At 41.6% G+C, this 20,691-nt stretch overlaps 1 protein-coding gene and 1 pseudogene across 1 annotated transcript in view; one reads left to right on the forward strand and one right to left on the reverse strand.

The window, feature by feature from the left end:
- The window catches only part of MAP4 (microtubule associated protein 4), a 172,719-nt gene that overhangs the window by 120,706 nt on the left and 31,322 nt on the right, over positions 1-20,691 (reverse strand).
- LOC129404494 (U4 spliceosomal RNA) lies at positions 12,700-12,773 on the forward strand (annotated as a pseudogene).

The following is a 20,691-nucleotide window of genomic DNA, read 5'->3' on the forward strand; positions in this document are numbered from 1 at the left end:
ATGACAGTGCACACTGATACATTTTACTTCTATGTAGACCCTAAAACAAGAGTTCCTTATCCCATTGCCATGTTCGGGAGCACTTGTCTTCTGAATAGAAAAGCACTGTATACACATTCACATACATAACATTTTGCAGCAGCACAAGGCTGAAAGTTTACTTACTTTAAGAAACTGCAGTCTGTTTAGTCCTGACTGAAGGCACTTGAGAGCTCTAAACAGGCACGAGCTTGCCACATTTCCGCCCAAGTGAATTTAAATTGATTTCTCCAGGAAGAATAATCTATGCTAGATACCTCCCACTGTTAGCCATGTGATACAAACATCATGATGTCTGCTTTAGTCTGGCTATGTGGGCCAAAACAAGAGATAGATGACAATGACACAGCACTTAACATTTCTGCTATGACCATCCTTAAAAGCTAATCTTTAAGTAAATGTTTCCTAAAACATAGTGAATCTTAAGATGATTCTCAATACCTAACATTCCCAAATTTTAAGAGAAAGTACTTTTATAACTTTACAAATCTTTAACCTTACTGTTCATTACTGTTCATCACACATATTCATTCCATCAGTCAAGAACAAAATAAAAATCAGAATTTACATACACCTGCCCAAAAACTACTTCTCTCTTAAGATCTCTACACGTTATTTGTTCTATTTTATTTTTGAACAACATTCAAATCACCTAGGGCCCAACTCTCTTACCTTAACAGACAACAAAAACAAGAACCAGATAAAGCAAGTTACTTGTAAATTAGTTGGGAATAAGATCTGGGATTAGGCTGAGGAGAGTCAGAAAACACCAGAAACAGAAGCATGGTTCTAATAAATAAAAAAAAAATATTGAAGGCTGGAGAGAAAGTGTAAGGGGTAGGGCACTGTCTTGCACGAGGCTGACCAGGTGCCCCTCTTCCCATCTAGTCCCCTGAGCACTGTCAGGAATAACTCCTGAGTGCAGAGCCTGGATAACCCCTGAGCATCCCCAGATGTGGCCCAAAAACCAAGAGGGGGAAAAACCTTGAATTTTACAGCTTTTGCTTTCATCTGAGACAACAATACTGATATGCTTCAAAATCTTTGTTTTGGGGCACACCCAACAATGCTCGGGGGCTACTCCTGGTTCTGTGCTCCAGGGATCTTGAGGTACCAGAGATCAAATCCAGGCCTCCTGGAAGCAAAACTTCCCAACTGATTTAAAAGAATTCCAGTTGCCAATTTATTTTTAAATATCCAATTTTTTGGTGTGTAATCTCAAGGCTACATAATCCTAGAACCAGCTCTAGCCCTACCACACAAGATTCCTGTTTTCTATGAAAGGTCTCTCTCTCTAAGTCACATGGCACCATCTGATATGTAATAAACATACCCATTTTCTTACTTTAAGAAATTTTATATACCCTTACTGACATGCTCTCCACATATTCTTCATTTCCCTCTCTTCATTTATCAAGTCTTTGAAAGCATGATCCACATCAATGATCACCTTTACTGTGATTCTTTTTTACAATTTCTTCTACGTGCTACTCAGAACACATCATCTGTACTATCTTAACAATAGTTTGACCTGTACTGCAGTTAGCTGCACATGTATCAGCATCCTATAAACTACTTTGTCTTAAAAATGGAGGACATATATCTCAGCAATAACTTATTTCCACTTACTGGATTACTTTTCAAACAGGGCCAAAATAATGCAAACCAACAAAAAAAGGGGGCTTAATTGGTCTTGAAATGGTATGAGAGAAATTAATAAAAATATATCAATTTGAAATTAATCAACAAAAACTTTGGCTAAAAAAAAAATTTAGAGTTGGGGAGTCATCACTAGTTAAGAATAGTCACATCATTTCTTCTACTTTCCTAACATAGCTGGGACCAGAGCAGTCACAGAATAAGAATCAACAGAGAGTAGCCAATGACACAGGCCAGATCTCCACACTGGTCACCTTATCATTATTAGGCAGGGCAATAAAAATAGCTCTCACTGCTTTTAGAAAAGCACAACATGATGCAATGTAACGGAAACAAAAAGATTTTTGTTCAAGAGCTCACCTACCATAATCATGTATAAATATGAAAACAAACTGCTATTTAAAAAAATCAACTCACTGGTGGTAAATGCACACTGGTTAAATGACAGGTGCTGGAACACTATATGACTGAAACCCAATCTTGAACAATTTTGTAACTGTGTATCTCATGATTATTCAATGAAAATAAATTTAAAAATTCAACTCACATGTCTATCAAGGAGTAATAAACATGTTATTTTATTTTTCTATTTTGGGTCACACCTGGTGGTACTCAGAGGTTACTCCTGGCTGTACATTTAGGAATATACTCCAGGTAGTGCTTGGGAAATCATATGGGATGCCAGCATGGAACCCAGGTTGGGTGTATGCAAGACAAGTGCCCTACCTGCTGTACTACTGCTCGAGCTCCTAAATACGTAATTTTATTTTTTACTTTTGTTGGCTTTTACATTGATGGGAATTGAACTCAAGTTCTCACACACGTAAATCAGTTTCTCTACATTCCCATGCTCTTAAAATTTCAACAACATTCCCTGCTCTTAAAAATGAAATTTTAGGGGCTGGAGTGATAGCATAGCGGGTAGGACGTTTGCCTTGAAAGCGGCCGACCCGGGTTCAAATCCCAGCATCCCATATGGTCCCCTGAGCACCGCCAGGAGTAATTCCTGAGTGCAGAGCCAGGAGTAACCCCTGAGCATCACTAGGTGTGACCAAAAAAAAAAAAAAACCCAAAAAAATGAAATTTTAAAAATGATGTTAGGGGCCAGAGTACAGTGGGTAGGGCATTTGCCTTGCACACAGCTGACCTGGGTTTGATCCCTCCATTTCATATGGTCCTCCAGGCACCGCCAGGAGTAATTCCTAAGTGCAGAGAGCCAGGAGAAATTCCTAAGGGCACCACTGGGTGTGACCAGAAAGAAAACAAACAAACAAACAAAACCCAAGATGATACTGGAGTTATCACTGAGCACAGAGCCAGGAAAAAGCCCTCATCTTTGTCAGGTGTTACCCAAAAGCAAAAAAAAAAAAGACAAAAATGAAAAGAAATGGAAGAGTTCACCTTCATAAAGGGATAGTCGAAAACACCTTTCAGCACAACATGTGGAAGGTGGTTAGATCAGAGAAGGGATCAGTATGACAATATTAGGAAGTGGTCACTATGGACAAAAATTGGATGCTGAAAGAAGTAAATCATATGCATGATACCCTTTCAGTAACACTGTTGCAAACCACAGTGCCTAAAAGGAAAAAAAGTGTCTGCCATAGAGGCAGGCTGGGGGTCAGGAGAGAGGGAAACTGGAACACTGGTGTAGGGAAGACGTGGACACTAGTGAAGGGATGGGTGCTCGAATATTGTACAACTGAAACTCAATCACAAACAACTTTTTTTTTTTTTTTTTTTTGCTTTTTAGGTCATACCCGGCAACGCACAGGGGTTACTCCTGGCTCTGCACTCAGGAATTACCCCTGGCGCTGCTCAGGGGACCATATGGGATGCTGGGAATTAAACCCGGGTCGGCTGCGTACAAGGCAAACGCCCTACCCGCTGTGCTATCGCTCCAGCCCCACAACTTTTAACTTTGTATTTCACGATGATTTAGTAAATGAAATTTTAAAAATGATAGCACAACGGGCAGGGTTCAAATCCCAGCATCCCATATGGTCCCCTGAGCACCGCCAGGGGTGATTCCTGAGTGCATGAGCCAGGAGTGACCCCTGTGCATTGCTGGGTGTGACCCAAAAAGCAAAAAAAAAAAAAAAAAAATACAATGGAGGGGCTAGATAGATAGTTCAGTGGGCAGGGCACTTGCCTTGCAGGCAGCAGAGCCAGGTTTAATCCCCAGCTCCTTATATGGTTCTCTCGAGGAGTGAAAATTAAAAAGACCATACTGGAGGAGACACGTTCTCTTCTAGCACATAGACTCATTTTTAACATAAACATTATCGAGGGAATTCTGTTTTAGGAGGCACTTCCCATAATTTGGGAGCATCCCTGCCTTACTCTCCCTTCCTTTCTGTTTCCCTAAGTGATTTTACTGAGTCTGGTCACTTGCTATCCTTCAATTTTGACTGTTGAAGACAAGAAACCACTACAATATTTGGCAAAAGCCAGCCAGGAGTATGTCATCTTCGTTGTCATCCTCCACCAAGGTACTGATGGAATTCAGTTTCTGTCTCTTCTTTCTCTCTCAATCCTGTCTCTTATCTCTCTGGCCTTCCAATGTAGTGCAGGAGGAAGGGCAGCTCATCCTGGGCAAACCTACGCATGCTGGCCATCTGCTTGCTTTCTACTGACCACTTGTCTGGTGATGGTGGCAATAAAGGGCGAACCGGAGAACTGATGATCTTGCCCAAAGCTACTCTGGGAAATCTGAAATGCTCTCTCCCTAACCTTGCCTGGGTGCTCAGTCAACTGGCAAAAAGGTCATTTTACTCTCCTCCCTCTGTGACTGTTTCCTCTGGATCTTCCTTCTTGAGTCTCTGGGTAGCAAAACAAAGGTTCCCAGGAGGACAACTGAAGGGTGCTGAGGGCATTCCCTCGAATTCCTGAAAGTCCCGAGATGAGGAAATGAGGAAACTCTGGATGGTAGAGTTCCTGCTTGGTCTCAGTTTCTCTTTTCCTTAGCCAGAATTACGTTCTGACCTTCAAGTCTAGCCACTCAGGGTCCCCATGGAGCTCTACCACGCCCTCCTCCTCCCCCACTTACCATCTTTTTTCTCTTTCCTGCTACACTTTCAGGCTTCACTTTATAGCAGGCACCCTCAACCTCTCATCTGTGCCAAAGTTGGGTATATCCCCACAAAATACCAGGCATTCTTCAGCCAGGTAAGAGCTGTAAGGATGGCTGCCGGTCTCAAGACCCAATGTTGAGCCGAAGCCATGGTACGAGTAGGGCATCTGCCTTGGCTGACCCAGGTTCAAACCCCGGCATCCCATGTGCTCGGTCCCCAAAAAACTGTCAGGAGTAACTCCTGAGTGAAGAGCCAGGAGTAACCCCTGAGCATTGCCTGGTGTGACCCAAAATAAACAATAAATAAGTACCAAGTATGTTAAAAGAAAAAAAAAAGACACAAAGGTTAGGCTTGGAAAAAAATACCAAGCAATATCTAGGATATAAAACAAGACTCAAATTTAAGTTATTGTACAGTCCCCTCTGTAAAACATTACTAAGTAAGAAATTAAAAACTAAACTTCAATGACACAATTATTAGACAATTAAAAATCAAAGTACAAATAACTCATGAGTTTACAGATATAAACTAGAAAAATCCAGACTAAATATGGGTCGAAAAGACAATACAGTAGGTAGAGAGCTTGCTCTGAGTGCACTGGGTTCAACCTATATGGTCCCCTGAGCCCCACCAGGAGTGACCTCTGAGTGCAGAGCCAGGAGTAAGCTCTGGGCACTGCCAGGTGGACCCAGAAAAACAAAAAATCAAATTTTAAAAACTAACAGAAATAAAATTATTACACACCAAAGATTATGAATTATACTCAAAGAAGTAAGGTTAAGGAAGGTCTACAACTTTAAGTGTTTATTTTAGAAAAAAAAGAGAATAAAATTGGTTAAGTATCTAAGAAAGGAGTTAGAGAGACACTACAATGGGTAGGGCACTTGCATTGCACCTAACAAACCCAGGTTCAATCATGGCATTCCATATGGTACTCCAAGTCAAGGGTTACATATCAAGCCAGGATTGATCCCAGAGCAGAGTCAGGAGTAAGCCCTGAGCACTGACAAGTGTGGCCCAAAAAACAAACAAACAAACAAAAAAAACTAGACAAAAACAAACCTGAAGGAGCTGGAGCAATAGGACAGCGGGTAGCTTTGCACACGGTTGACCCAGGCTGGATCCCTGGGATCCCATCTTGTCCCCTAAATATCGTCAGAAGTGATTCCTGAGTGCAAATCCAGGAGTAACCCCTGAGCATTGCTGGGTGTGAACCAAAAAGCCAAAAATAAATAAATTTGAAAAAAATCAAGGAAGAAGTGATCACAAAGCGAAGTTATTTTTTTGGATTAATTAGGATAATAAACCTTCTGGCAAGACTTACCAAAAAGTGAAGGAATAAACAAACAACTTTAGGAATGAAGAAAAAATAATGTTACAAATGCAAAAAGAAAAAAATTTCAATCACAACAGCAAATTTGAAAAACCAGACATGAAAGACAAATTCCTAAAAAGACTGTAGCAGTCATCCTGTTGTTCAGCGATTTGCTCCAACAGGCACCAGTAACATCTCCATTGTAAGGCTATGACTATAAAAACTGATTTAAAGTAGAAAAACTCTATCAAACTATCACTGTCATTGATAGTTTGCTATCAATGTCATCCCGCTGCTCATCGATTTGCTCGAGCAGGCACCAGTAACGTCTCCACTTTGAGACTTGCTGTTACTGTTTTTGGCATATTGAATACACCACAGGTAGCTTGCCAGGCTCTGCCATGCGGGCGAGATACTCTCAGTAACCTGCTGGGCTCATGGAAAGGGGCGAAGGAATTGAACCTGGGTCGGCCGCATGCAAGGCAAACGCCCTACCATTGTGCTATCGCTCCAGCCCAATCAAACGATATTAATTTGAAAACTATTCAAAAATCTTCCAAATATACAAAACAAATGAGCTTATAGGAATGCTAACAAGTATTAAAGGCACAGACAACTATGGTATAATATGAACACTAGAAAATAAGAGTAAGAAATCTCTCCAATTTAATTTATCAGGAAGAAAATAACATTGGAAAGCTGGAGAAACAGCTGAATGCACTGAAAGAATATTTTGCATGTGAAAGGCCCAGTTTTGAGCCCCAGCACTACACGGTTCCATGAGCATGAACCAGGACAGATCCCAGAGCATTAAGCTAGAAGTAACCCTGGGGTACTGCTGGGTGTGGCTTAAAACACAAAAACAAGCAAACAAAACAAGAATAATAAAAACTTATAAACAAATATATAAGAATCCAAGAACTGGGGCTGGAGCGATAGCATAGCGGGTGGGGCGTTTGCCTTGCACTCGGCCAACCCGGGTTAGAATCCCAGCATCCCATATGGTCCCCTGAGCACCGCCAGGAGTAATTCCTGAGTGCAAAGCCAGGAGTAACCCCTGTGCATCGCCAGGTGTGACCCAAAAAGCAAAAAAAAAAAAAAAAAAAAAACCTTAGATCAAAGGTTAGTCAGTATTTTCAGTAAAGAGTCAGATAATTGTTTAATAAGCTTTGTGGACCATAAAATCTGTCACAACTAGAAGCAGTTTTTGCTTTGCAAGTTTCTAATAAACACCTATTTCCATTCCCACAGTTTAGTTAGGTTACAACAGTCCCCATATTTAAGGTTTCAGTTATATGCTACGTTTTCTGGAATTCCATGAAACACAAACTTTGCTAATCGCTCTTATGTCTACAAATTACTATATGAATACCAGGCGTACATCAAGATCAGTAGCCTATCACATCACTTCTTTCAAAAGCCTGTTGGTGACTGGCCACTGCTCATCTGTTATTCATCTCATGTATGGACAATTGTAATGCCTCATTGTCCTTCAGTGATAAACCCATGTGACATTTTACAAAAAATGGGTTATTGAAAGCAGAAACTGAACAACAAAGATTAAAATGCAGCAATGAACCAAAAAGTAATGACCATGGAAGTGAAATTTAAATGAATATAAATGAAGTTATAGAAAAAAGAAAAGTATTCAAAAGACTGGATATGCAGCCAGAGCAATGTTTCCCCAAATTGTATGATACTGCAAGGGGATGGGGGGAGCAGGGACGGTTGTTGAGATGATATTGCAAGCTGGGGTGGGGTGGGGAATGCATTGAAATGAGCAAAGAGATGGCAGAAATCTCATATGTAATTGGGGTGCACTTTGAGTTTGCTGCTTTAGAGAAAGTAGATTTCCATACAGCTGAGTAATTTATTTTTCTGGAAGGGGGTAATAGGCTAAATAAATTTGGGGATCTTAGAACAAGAACTCAGTAAAGGTGACCTGATCTTCAGAAATAAGGGAATTAATTTGGTGAATAAGATGAAAAAGGCCAGGGCCTTACATGCTGGGGGAAAAGGCAGCTGAGATAGAGAAGGGAACACTAAGTAGAGGATGTTGGGAGGACCCAATCAGGTTGGAAGTCTCAAACTAAAAGTAGACTATAGACCGGACATGAAGGCCACTCAATACCTCTAATGGAAACTACAACACCCAAAAGGAGAGAGAACAAAAGGGAATGCCCAGCCCAGAGGCAGGGTGGGGTGGGGGGGGCAGCAGGGGGATGGCGAGAGGGATACTGGGATCACTGGTGGAGGTGAATGGGCACTAGTGGAGGGATGGGTAAACGATCACTGTTATGAGTGAAATGCAAACACAAAAGTTCCTAAGTTTGTAACTGTACATCACAGTGATTTTCTAATAAAAAAAATTTAAAAAAGAAATAAACCAATACATCCGTAAGCATAATACGAAGTAAAATAAGGCAGGAAAAAAAAAAGTATTACTATGTGACTTTGTTTATAATAACTCTAGAAGTCAGAAAGAATGTTCAATAGGTTCAGTCCAATCTTTGCATGCAAAAAGGCTGGATTCAATTAGGAGTGCCCCCGCTTACCTCCCCAACAGAGAGACCTGGCATTATCCCCAGAGAGCCATCAAGTGAAGCCCCCTAAATTGTTTTTTGAAAATTAATTCTAGAGGATTTCATGGGGGTGCCTCAGATGAGAGCAGGTTTCTCTCTCTGCTGGCACCAGATGAACCCCAGCAGCCCCAACCCTCCAGAAACCAATTTCCGCCACCTCACAGCTGATCTTCAAAGGCTCATTCTGGGTCCCCCATGCAAGAGAATAAATCTGCTGAAAAAAACAGGAATTAGGGACCAGTGACTGAAAACACCAGGCCTCAAGGGGTTGGGACTGAGCTGTCCCTTCCCATCTCCCTGCCCTTCAGGGGTCCTGGATGTCATACCCATGAATTGCCTCCAGGTGCCAGTTAAGTGCGTCAACAGCCATGATCCAGAGACTCACAAATGAATCTCGGAACCAAACAGCTTGCTACAGATATGGTTCAAGACTCCAATTATTTTAATTTTTAGAATCCCAGGAGCACGAGCCAGCTTTTGTGGCCAAGTGCTATCTCATGCTATTTTGTTTGTTTGTTTGTATTGTTGAATCATTGTGAGATACACCCTTACAGATGTGTATACTATTCATAACAAGCAATAAAAAATAAATTATCTTGGGGGGGAAAAAAAGGCCAGGGGCTGGAGCAATAGCACAGTGGGTAGGGCATTTGCCTTGCACGCGGCTGACCCGGGTTCAATTCCCAGCATCCCCTGAACACCGCCGTCAGTAATTCCTGAGTGCAGAGCCAGGAATAACCCCTGTGCATTGCCAGGTGTGAAAAAGAAAGAAAAGAAAGAAAGAAAGAAAGAAAGAAAGAAAGAAAGAAAGAAAGAAAGAAAGAAAGAAAGAAAGAAAGAAAGAAAGAAAGAAAGAAAGAAAGAAAGAAAGAAAGAAAGAGAGAAAGAGAGAAAGGAAGAGAGAAAGAGAGAGAGAGAAAGAGAGGGAGAAAGAGAGAGAAAGAGAGAAAGAAAGAGAGAGAAAGAAAGAGAAAGAAAGAGAGAGAGAGAGAGAGAGAGAGAGAGAGAGAGAGAACTCTCAAGACCAGGGAAAAAGTTAAATGGCTGTATCTACCCACACTGTTGGGAGTGATCCAAGTGCTGAGCTAGGAATAACCCCCAAAACACTGCCAGGTGTGTCCCTAAAACAGTCAAAAGGATTATGCTTCAGAAGACGCAGGAATGTGACTGAAGAAGCATAGCTCTACACTGGAGAATATATCAGGTAAGGTGCTTGCTTGCCCTGCATGCAGCCAACCTGAATTCGGTGCTCAGTACCCCACAGCTCCCCCAAATCTTCCAGGAGTGAGCTCTGAGTGCAGAGCTAGGAGTAAGCCCCTAGCCCCACCAGGTGTGACCCCCTTAACAAAAAAGAGGCAAAGCTGTGTGAGGCCCATAGTTTTGTATCTGGCACCACCAACAGTACTGCATGTAACCACCATGATCAAAATTCAATTTATCACATTCAAATTTATCAAATCAAAAATTCAAATTATCAAAGAAAAATAATACTATTCATTATAGGAAGAAAGGAAGGAAGGGAGGGGAAGGAGGAAAGGAAGAAAGATTAAGCCACCTATGAGAGACAAGAAATTAGGGAGAGTTATTTTGTAAGGTGGGTAATAAGACTAGTAACATTTATCTTATTTAAATTTTGCACATAATTTTTACAAATTAAAAGGCACATAAAACATAGCAGAGTGAGAAGTGGGGGTGGGAGGCTAGAGTGATAGTAAGGAAGGTAGGGCATTTGCCCTGCACATGGCTAACTCAGGTTCAATCCCCAGTATCCCATATGGTCCCCAAGTATTGCCAGGAATAATTCCTGAGTGCAGAGCCAGGAGTAACTCCTGTGCAATGCTGGGTGTGACCCAAAAAGTTAAAAAAAAAAAAAAGTGGTGGGGTTGGCAGGGAAAGCTATGGGAAACAGGGATGATGCGGGGAACAGGAAACAAGAATGGGAGGGAAAAGGAAAAAGTAAGGTATAGTTCAAAAAAGGAAAAGGAGGAAAAAAAAATTCCCCACGCAGTACATACCAAGTTGTGAGAAACAAATCTACTAATGATTTTTTTTTTTTGCTTTTTGGGTCACACCCAGCAATGCTCAGGGGTTACTCCTGGCACTGTACTCAGGAATTACTCCTGGCGGTGTCTGGGGGACCATATGGGGTGCCAGGGATCGAACTCGGGTTGGCCACGTGCAAGGCAAACACCCTACCCGCTGTGCTATCTCGCTCGGGCCCCAAATCTACTAATGATTTCTATTACCACCACTAAATGCTAGAAAAAGTGATGCTTTAAAACTGAGTCCGGGCTGGATAGCACAGCGGGTAGGGTGTTTGCCTTGTACTCGACCGACCGAGGTTCAATTCCCAGCATCCCTTATGGTCCCCCAAGCACCACCAGGAGTAATTCCTTAGTGAAGAGCCAGTAGTAACCCCTGTGCATCGCCAGGCGTGACCCAAAAAGAAAAAAAAAAAACAACTGAGTCCAACTATTTGGGATTTTGGTTGGTTGGTTTTTGTTTCTGGACTACACCCAGCTGTGCTCAGGGCTTATTCGTAGCTCTGTGCTCAGGGAGCACTCCTGGCAGAGTTCAGGGGACCGTATCACGTGCCAGTGTTGAACCCGAGTCAACCACATGCAGGGCAAATGCCCTACTAGCTGTACTATCTCTCTGGCCCCTGAGTAAAACTATTTTGAAACTAAAGTTTTATTCATCAAGTGAGTACTGAGGCAGGAACTTGGCTGACACTTCCCCCATACCCCTCCCCCTCCCTGTCCCACCCCCTCACCCTGAGGCTAGGCTCACCTCATCACACACTGAGAGGCTAGGCTCACCCAGTGGGCAGGGGTCATAAATCACAATGTCTAGGAAGTCAGACAAAGAAAGCAGATGAGATCCAAGTTATCCATTCTGAACTGCACTTAGCATCAGAGGAGCTGTTGCTGTGAGAGGGGTGAGGTGGGAGGTGGCTGTCAGCCAATCTGCAAGCCCTACAATTTTCGAATGCTGAATGACCTAAAAATGCAGTTCAGATGACGTATATTTTTTTCTGCCAACAATTTAAAAAGAAAGGCAACCAAAATGCTAGGCTTACCGGAGTGGGAGTGCTACAAGATAAAGTACTATTCAAATGCAATGCAAACCGTACAGTAAGAATGGAATGCAGTTACAACGAATTTAGAATATTCTGAACAAACTATCATAAAATAGATTGTTTTTGTTTTGTTTTGGCAGTGCCAAGAAAGCCAAGGCCTCACACATTGCAAGGCATGAACTGTACTGCTGAACTACCTCCCAGATCTGAAAGGTTTTTATACATACATATATATATATATGCATGTGTATATATATATATGTCACAGATTTATCACAGAAAATGAAATAAAAATAAAGAAGAAAAAACGAGTAGAGGAATAACTTTAAAACAGCAGTTCAAATCAACTGAAAGGCTTTTGCTGACTCTTCAAATCTGATCTTAAGTGGGCAGAAGGCAAAGAGAACTTTGCCTCCTTGCTGGAATGTGCTTCTCTACTGGTCTTCAAGACTGCATGCACTGACCTTTAAAACACAGTGTGAGGTTTGTCTATTCTCCCTACGGCTAGTGGGCAGAGACACTGCATGCACATGGGTGGATAATGACTTAATGGTTCTGACACTGGCTATGTTCAATATTCTACTGCATTTCTTGTATAAGCACAGGAAGATTTTTGCCAGAAATGCATTTTTAATCCCCTAAAATTATGGAAAGCATAATGAGCTAAAAAGAGAAGTTTAAACCAATGATAAAAATAATATGCTACAGCCATCCTGGATGGGGCTATGGGTGGAATAGGTAGGGGGGTGTGCAAAGCATAACATACACCAAAGAGATGACAAAATAAAATCTTAGAGGGCCAGAGATGTAGCTCACTGGTATAGAGAGCATGACTCTTGAGTGTACATGGGTACATGGTTCATTAAGAACCCAACCTTCCAAATCAAAATAGTCATAGATTTTCAAACTAAATTTTACGGAAAAATCAAAGGTGCAAAGAGAAAGACTTTGAGCTTTGCGCAGTGGCAATATCGTAGCCAATGAGTTTATCTGAGGCAGGATTATTGCTAATTGAGAAAGACTTTGGTGGTGAGTACAAAACAAAGAATGCACAAACTCAACAGGACCGTGGCAAAAGTGTACTCAATGCTCCCCAATCGGTTTCTTCATTCTTTGTATTCAAGTAACATTTCCTACCCCCCTATCAGTTACATGTTGAGATCATATGACTGAGTTCTAGCCAAAGTGAAAGTAATATACACTTCAAATTTTGTTTTGGGGCCATCCCCAGCACCGCTTAGAACTTATTTCTGGCTCTATGCTCAAGGATCACTCCTGGTAGTAGTGCTCAGAGGACTGTATGCAATCCAGGCCAAGAGCATGCAAGGCAAGGACCTTAAGTCTTGTACTATCTCTCCAACCTAACAGAAAATATTCTATGACATTCCCTTACTAGTGTTCCCTGTTGTCAAATTATTTGGTGAAAATTTCAAGGCACCACATGGAAGAAGCAGAAACTCCTCATCTTTATAGAAAGACCACAGACCAAACACCCAAGCAAAACATGAGCAAAACCTAAAGCTATAGTATACCAAAAAAATTGACATGCTAGATGTTAGTACAGGCAGCACTGTAGCACTGTCCCGTTGTTCATCGATTTGCTTGAGCGGACACCAGTAACGTCTCCATTGTGAGACTTGTTGTTACTGTTTTTGGCATACTGAATATGCCACAGGTAGCTTGTCAGGCTCTGCCCTATGGGCAGGATATTCTCAGTAGCTTGCTGGGCTCTCCAAGAGGGACGGAGGAATCGAACCTGGGTCGGCCGCGTGCAAGGCAAATGCCCTACCCGCTGTGCTATCGCTCCAGTCCACAGTCAGCACTAAATACCCTAAATATATAGACCCTTAGTATTGAACATACTCATTTTACAAATAAACTGATGGACAGTATGACTTCTAAAAATTATTATACAGGTCTGAGGAATAGCATGGGGGTTAAAGCACTTGCTGTGCATGTTGTTGACCAGGGTTCAATTCCCAGCATATGGTCCCCCTCGTAACTCTAGGAGTTAATTCCTGAGCAGAGCCAGGAGTAAGTAACCTAAGGACTGTTGGTGTGACCCTAACAATCCCACCACCAAACTGCACTAAGAAATTAGTATAAAAGCCAGATCTGGGGGCTGGAGCGATAGCACAGCGGGTAGGACATTTGCCTTGCACAAGGCCGACCCGGGTTCAATGCATCCCATATGGTCCCCTGAGCACCACCAGGAGTAATTCCTCAGTGCAGAGCCAGGAGTAACCCCTGTGCATCACCAGGTGTGACCCAAAAAGAAAAAAAAAAAGCCAGATCTCCTGACATACTATTTTTGGTTTTAAGGAGAGAGTAAAAGGAATGTGCCTGCCACAGAGGTGGGGAGCTGGGGAGGTGGGAAGGGGGGGTGGGGTTAGGAGGGAGAGATACTGGGAACATTGGTGGTGGAGAATGGGCACTGGTGGAGAGATGGATACCCGATTATTGTATGACTGAAATATAATCACAAAGGTTTGTAAGTCTGTAACTGTATCTCACGGTGATTCATTAAAAAATAAAAATAAATAAAAATTTAAAAAAAGAAATTTTTGGTTTTGGTTTTGGGGTCACACGAGGCAGTTCTCAGGGATCACTCCTGGCTTAGGGCACCATTATAAGGTGCCAAGGATCAAACCCAGCTTGGCCACTTGCAAGGCAAATGCCTTATCTATTATACATCTTTCTGGCCTCCTATTCAGGAACTTTTACCTAGTATATGCTTCCCATGTTATATTTAAGTTTAAATTACTACCAACATTTCTCAAGGGAACACAAATAGGCAAAAAGACAGTTTCTCATTAATAAGGGGCTTAAATTTCTTTTTAAAAAATGCTTTTGAAAAATCTAAGGCATCCAACCTATGACGGTGTTTCTCACATTCTAGCATTCAATAAAAGATGATGGAATTTAAAAAAAATTGTATACAACAGACTATACAATTTGTTACTCTATTACCATCATTTCCATGAAGTACTTTTTATGTCTTTTTTTTTTTTTTTTTGCTTTTTGGGTCACACCCAGCGATGCACCAGGGTTACTCCTGGCTCTGCACTCAGGAATCATCCCTGGCGGTGCTCAGGGGACCATATGGGATGCTGGGATCGAACCCGGGTCAGCCGCGTGCAAGGCCCTACCCACTGTGCTATCGCTCCAGACCCCTCATGAAGTACTTTTTAAAATATTGCATTACAAACATACCATGTGAAAATTCTATTTGTGACTTTTTTTACTGTGAAGAGTATTATAGGTATGACAACCTTCTGATCATACTTTCAGATTTACTAGAGGGAACATTTTTATTTTTTCGTTCTTTTCTTTGCTTTTTTATTTGAGTGGAAATTTTTTAAAAGCCAAGCTAGCATCACAGACCCCTGCTTGAATTCCCAGCACCTGTGCAGTGTCAGGAGTCATTCCTGAGCACATAGCCAGGAATATTCCTAAGTACCCGCTCCCTCCCCTCCCTCCAAAAACTCCCCAAGATTTTAGAAGAAAACAGTGGAGTCTGAGTGAGTAGAGCAGGCACAGCACTTGCCCAGCAGCACATATGGTCTCTTGAGCACCACCTGGAGAAATCCCTGACAATAGTCAGGAGTAAGTCCTGAGTACTGCCAGGTAGGGGAGTGTGGGGGAAAGTGGGAAGGAAGAGAAGAAGAGGAAGAGAAGACAACTACAATGACAGTATAGTGTCCGTTTTTATACTACATATAGCTATGTATGCTTATAGCTACATATAATTTACAAAATAGAACTATACTGTTTCAGAAATAGATTATAATCCAATTAATGATTATCTTTTCATATGTTTTGGCCAAAATTGTTACAGTAACTGTGCAAAGTCCTACCTGTCTATTATTCCAGCAGTTCAGACTTTTTTTTTTTTTTTTTGCTTTTTGGGTCACACCTGGCGATGCACAGGGGTTACTCCTGGCTCTGCACTCAGGAATTACTCCTGGCAGTGCTCAGGGGACCATATGGGATGCTAGGAATCGAACCCGGGTCACCCGAGTGCAAGGCAAACACCCTACCGGCTGTGCTATCGCTCCAGCCCCCAGACTTCTTTTTAATTGAAGATTTAGTATTAAGTATGCTTGTCAGGCTCACAGAGGATTAAATTGCTTATGAACAGCTAGTCTTTCCCATGAATGCTCTTATTACATGTCAAAAATTTTTTTGAAAACACTGGCAATCCATATAAAACAGAACCTTCTTTAAAATGGTCCGCAAGGCCGACTTATATTTTTTATGAAATAACCTTTCAGGGATAAGGCCAGTGAAATTATGCGGTCTGGCCCTGGTACATGATAAAACAGACACATATGGTCCTCATCCATCTGCCTGTACTATATGGCCTGCAACTGATGTTATAAACAACCGAATGGCCAATGATTGATAAAAAGGTCTCTTATTCCTGCTTTACCTCTTCATCCCAAAGAAAATGCTAAGAACCAATTACATTATATTTGCTTGAGAGGATCAACACTGGGGGTCACATCCACTAGTGTTTGAGGGGCTCAGTGGTTGGTTGGAGCAAGATTACTTCCAACAGTACTAGGGAGACCATGTTGGACCCAGTACACCTGTAGAAAAAATATACGAGTATTTAAGCCCCTCAAATAAAACACTTTTTACAGGAAATGTTACATCTGGGGCCAGGGTGGGGGCAGGGATTCAAAGGGCTGGCATGTCCCTCCTACCACCACCACCACTGGGAATGCCCACCCCAATAAAAGCTATAGTTGGGAGTTGGAGAGATAGTACAGCAAGTTGGACACTTGCTTTGCACTCTATATAGTTGCCCATGTCAAACCAGGAATGATTCCTAAGCATAGAGCCAGAAGTAAGCTCTGAGCACAGTCAGGTGTGGCCCAAACACAAACAACAAAAGAACTTCATCAGAAAAGGAAAGGGTTAGGGGCTGGAGTGATAGTACAATGGGTAGGGCTTTTGCCTTGCATGTGGCCAACCCAGGTTTGATTTCCAGCATCCCATATGGCCCCCTGAGCCCCACCAGGAGTAATTCCTGAGTACAGAGCCAGGTAACCCCTGTGCATCACCAGTGTGAACCAAAAAGAAAAAGAAAAGAAAAAAAAGGTAAAGGTTATAGTTGATCTAAGTATGCCCAAAAAAAAAAAAATAACAAAACTTACACACTTGGGAGTATATAAAAACTTACTTCCGGCAGGGGCAACAGTACAGCAGGTAGGACATTTGCCTTCTACATTACTGACCTGGATTCAATCCCCAGCATTCCATATGGTCCCCCGAGCACTGCCAAGAGTAACTCCTGAGTGCAAAGCAAGAAGTAATCCCTGAGCAACACTATGTGTGATCAAAAATAATAACTTTATTTCCTTTGACTATAGGATTTTTCTAGAAGAATCTTACTTTTCCCATAAAATCTTCTTAATTAAAAGTAATCTGAAATGAAAGGAACAAAGAAGTATTATCTCTGTGGACTAAATTCCAGGTTTCAATATGCTGCTATCTGTTTTAAGCAATGTGCACCACCAAATACATTGGCCCCATATATACTGTCATTAGTTGATCTTAAGCTAAAAAAAAAAATGAAAGAACTAACTATAAAAGTATGTGTTCACCTGGAAAGATGGTTCAAAGGGTTAGTGTACAGAAACGCTTTGCATGCTAGTGTCCTGGGTTCAATCCCAGCAGCACCAGGAATGGCTATAATGTGTACTATCAGAGAGGATCCCTGAGCACAGAGCCAGGAGCAGTCTTGAAGACTGCTGGATGTGGCCCAAAATACCCCAGACCCAAATATCTGAACAATGGGGCTACGAAAGCTGAGGATGTAGATCAGCGATAGAGTATATATTAGTTCCATCTTTAGCACCACCAAAAAACTTTTTAAAGAACAGGAGGGAATCTTAAATGATTTGGTTTACTCATATCTTCCAACACAGTAAAAGGGTGAAATCCAGGGCTGACAGGGTATTACAGCAGCCGACTTGGGTTTGATTCACAACATCCCATATAATCAACCAAATCCTGAGCACAGAGCCAGGAGTAAGCCCTGAGCACCACAGGCATGGGGGGTGGGAGGTGGAGGGGAGTAAATCCTCCTTGCCTAAGGCATCCATCTAATTAGTGGCATATCTTTAAAGAATCAAGGTCCTCCACCTCCCACACAGCCCAAAATTCCTTCCCCAAATTGCTAAACTACATGAGAAGCACCATTTCAGAGATTTTAAAGTGCTGATCTTAAATGTGGTGGGACTCTGGGTTCAATTCCTGGTACTACATGATCCCCTGAGCACCACCAGAGTAACCAAAACAGAGTCAGAAGGAGGTGGGCATGGCCCAAAAAGGGGGGTGGGGCGCAGAGGGAGGGAGGAAATAAAAAGAACACAGATTTATCGTAACTTTCAAAAAATTAGAAGATCAAACAACTATGCATTCCTACTTGGCAGCAACATCTTGGCGCTTAGACAAAACTGCTTTCTTTGACACCCTCTTACAGTGCAAAAAGTATACCTTATTCCAAGCCAGCTTCTCTCAATCACTTTAACTGCCATGATACTATAAAGCAGTTTAAGAGACTCCTGTTTTAGAGCTTTTATTCAAAGCATCAATTTTCAATAATAATAGGAGGAGTAGCAATAGCAGGAGCAGGATTTGGGCTGTTTTATTGCCTCGATTTAACTTTAAATTACAAAGTCACTAGACAGGAAAAAACAGAAGAGGGAGAAAAAGAAACACACACATACTATATAAAACCAGAGGAAATTCTTTTGGAGCATAATCATAACACACACTCAAAAGGAATCTTCCATAGGAAGCAATGACCACTAACTCATCTTTCCGCAATTTAATCAATAACATAAAAAGCTCTGTCCTGACATCTCTCCTTCAAGGAAATAACCACAATGCATAGTCACATTTCCCAATGTAGTAATTGTAATGATTTATGATATTTAAAAAAAAGATTTTTTTTTTTTTTTTGCTTTTTGGGTCACACCCAGTGATGCTCAGGGGTTACTCCTGGCTTTGCACTCAGGAATCACTCCTGGCAGTGCTCAGAGGACCATATAGGATGCTGAGAATTGAACCCAGGTCAACCACGTACAAGGCAAACGCCCTATCCGCTGTGCTATCACTCCAGCCCCTAAAATTCTTAATTATAGCTACAAACCAATAATGTAATGGTAGTTTAGTTACTTTAAGATTAAGAACTATATTGCAATAAAACTACACACAGTGAAAGGTAGAGAGAAAAAAAATGGGAGAAGGAAGGCCAAACTTGAAACAAATCTACATTCTTTCCCTTAAAATATGGCATTTTCTGAAAGCTAGAGAAACAGTACAAGAACCCCAGTTCAATCCCCCATGCATTGGGGATATATATCCCCACGCATATGGTTTCCTGAGCACCACCAGGAGTGATCCCTGCAGCACAAAGTCAGGATTAAGCCCTGAGCATCATGAGGTGTGGGCCCACACTCCCCCCATCAAAAAAAAATAGTTTGTACTTGGGCCACACACTTGGCATGGCCATATTGGGATGACAGAGTTCGAACTCAGGTCAGCCACATGCAAGGCAAATGCCCTACTATCACTCTGGCCCTAGTAATAAAAATTATTTAGATAAGTATATTTATATACAAAAATTGGGCTGGAGCGATAGCACAGCGATAGGGCGTTTGCCTTGCACTCAGTCAACCCAGGTTCGATTCCTCCGCCCCTTTCGGAGAGCCAGCAAGCTACCAAGAGTAATATACCAAAAACAGTAACAGCAAGTCTCAAAATGGAGGCGTTATTGGTGCCCGCTCAAGCAAATCGATGAGCAACAGGATGACAGTGACAGATATACAAAAATTAATGTAACAATTATAGATTATCTTTGTTTCTTAAAGACTAGGATGTGCAATTCTAAAATGGCACAGAATTTGCTCCATTTAACAATGTATGTGCATCAACAACAAAAACATGGTCTAAAGAGAAATTCTTTTTTTCTTTTCATTTTTAGTTTATTTTGTGCAAATATCTAATTAAACATATTTAACAGATTTTTAACAACTTCAAAAGTCAAATGTTGGGGCCGGAGCGATAGCACAGCTGGTAGGGCGTTTGCCTTGCACGCGGCCGACCTGGGTTCGATCCCCGGCATCCCATATGGTCCCCCAAGCACCGCCAGGAGTAATTCCTGAGTGCAAAGCCAGGAGTAACCCCTGAGCATCGCTGGGTGTGACCCAAAAAGCAAAAAAAAAAAAAAGTCAAATGTTTATTGTTCATATAACAATGATAAGGTAATATCTTGAAGAGAAGAGGAGTATTTCCCATAACTGCCACCCCAGACACTCCACTTCATCTTGATTAGTAGGGAGAAAAAAAAACTACTGAAGGAAATACAGCTGCCTCAATGCTGGTTACTCAAGGATCATATGGAGTGCCAGGAATTGAACCCCAGTCATCCGTGTACAATGCCCTACCCATTGTACTGTCTCTCCAGTTCCAAGTTCTAGAATCTTTCTAAATAAAACACTCGAATTTATTTCCACAAAGGATTAGAGCCACTGATGTTTTAAGTTACATAGTAACTTCTTCAGGTAAACAGAAATTTCAAGAAAACACTATAAATTATTAGAGAAAATGCAGAGAAATTTTTATTCTTAAAACAAGTGATTAAATCATTTTTATGATTATACAGTAAAACATGTAAATGATTGCCTTTCCTTGCAAGAGAAATTCCCTAAGATACAGAAAAATTAATTGTTCTTGATCTACAACCCCCTTTCCCCCAAGGCAGGTATTCAGAAATAGATCTTAAGAGCAGTATGTGATACTTACATTTAACATTCTAGTAACAACCAGTATTCACTTCCAAGTTAAATCTGATCCATGATCTGAAACTGCACCCTCACACAATCTAAAATCCCCTAGGGACACTTAGTTAAGTACAGAGGAAACTGT

Source organism: Sorex araneus, chromosome 4, assembly GCF_027595985.1.
Source record: "Sorex araneus isolate mSorAra2 chromosome 4, mSorAra2.pri, whole genome shotgun sequence".
In the NCBI taxonomy this organism is placed as follows: domain Eukaryota; kingdom Metazoa; phylum Chordata; class Mammalia; order Eulipotyphla; family Soricidae; genus Sorex; species Sorex araneus.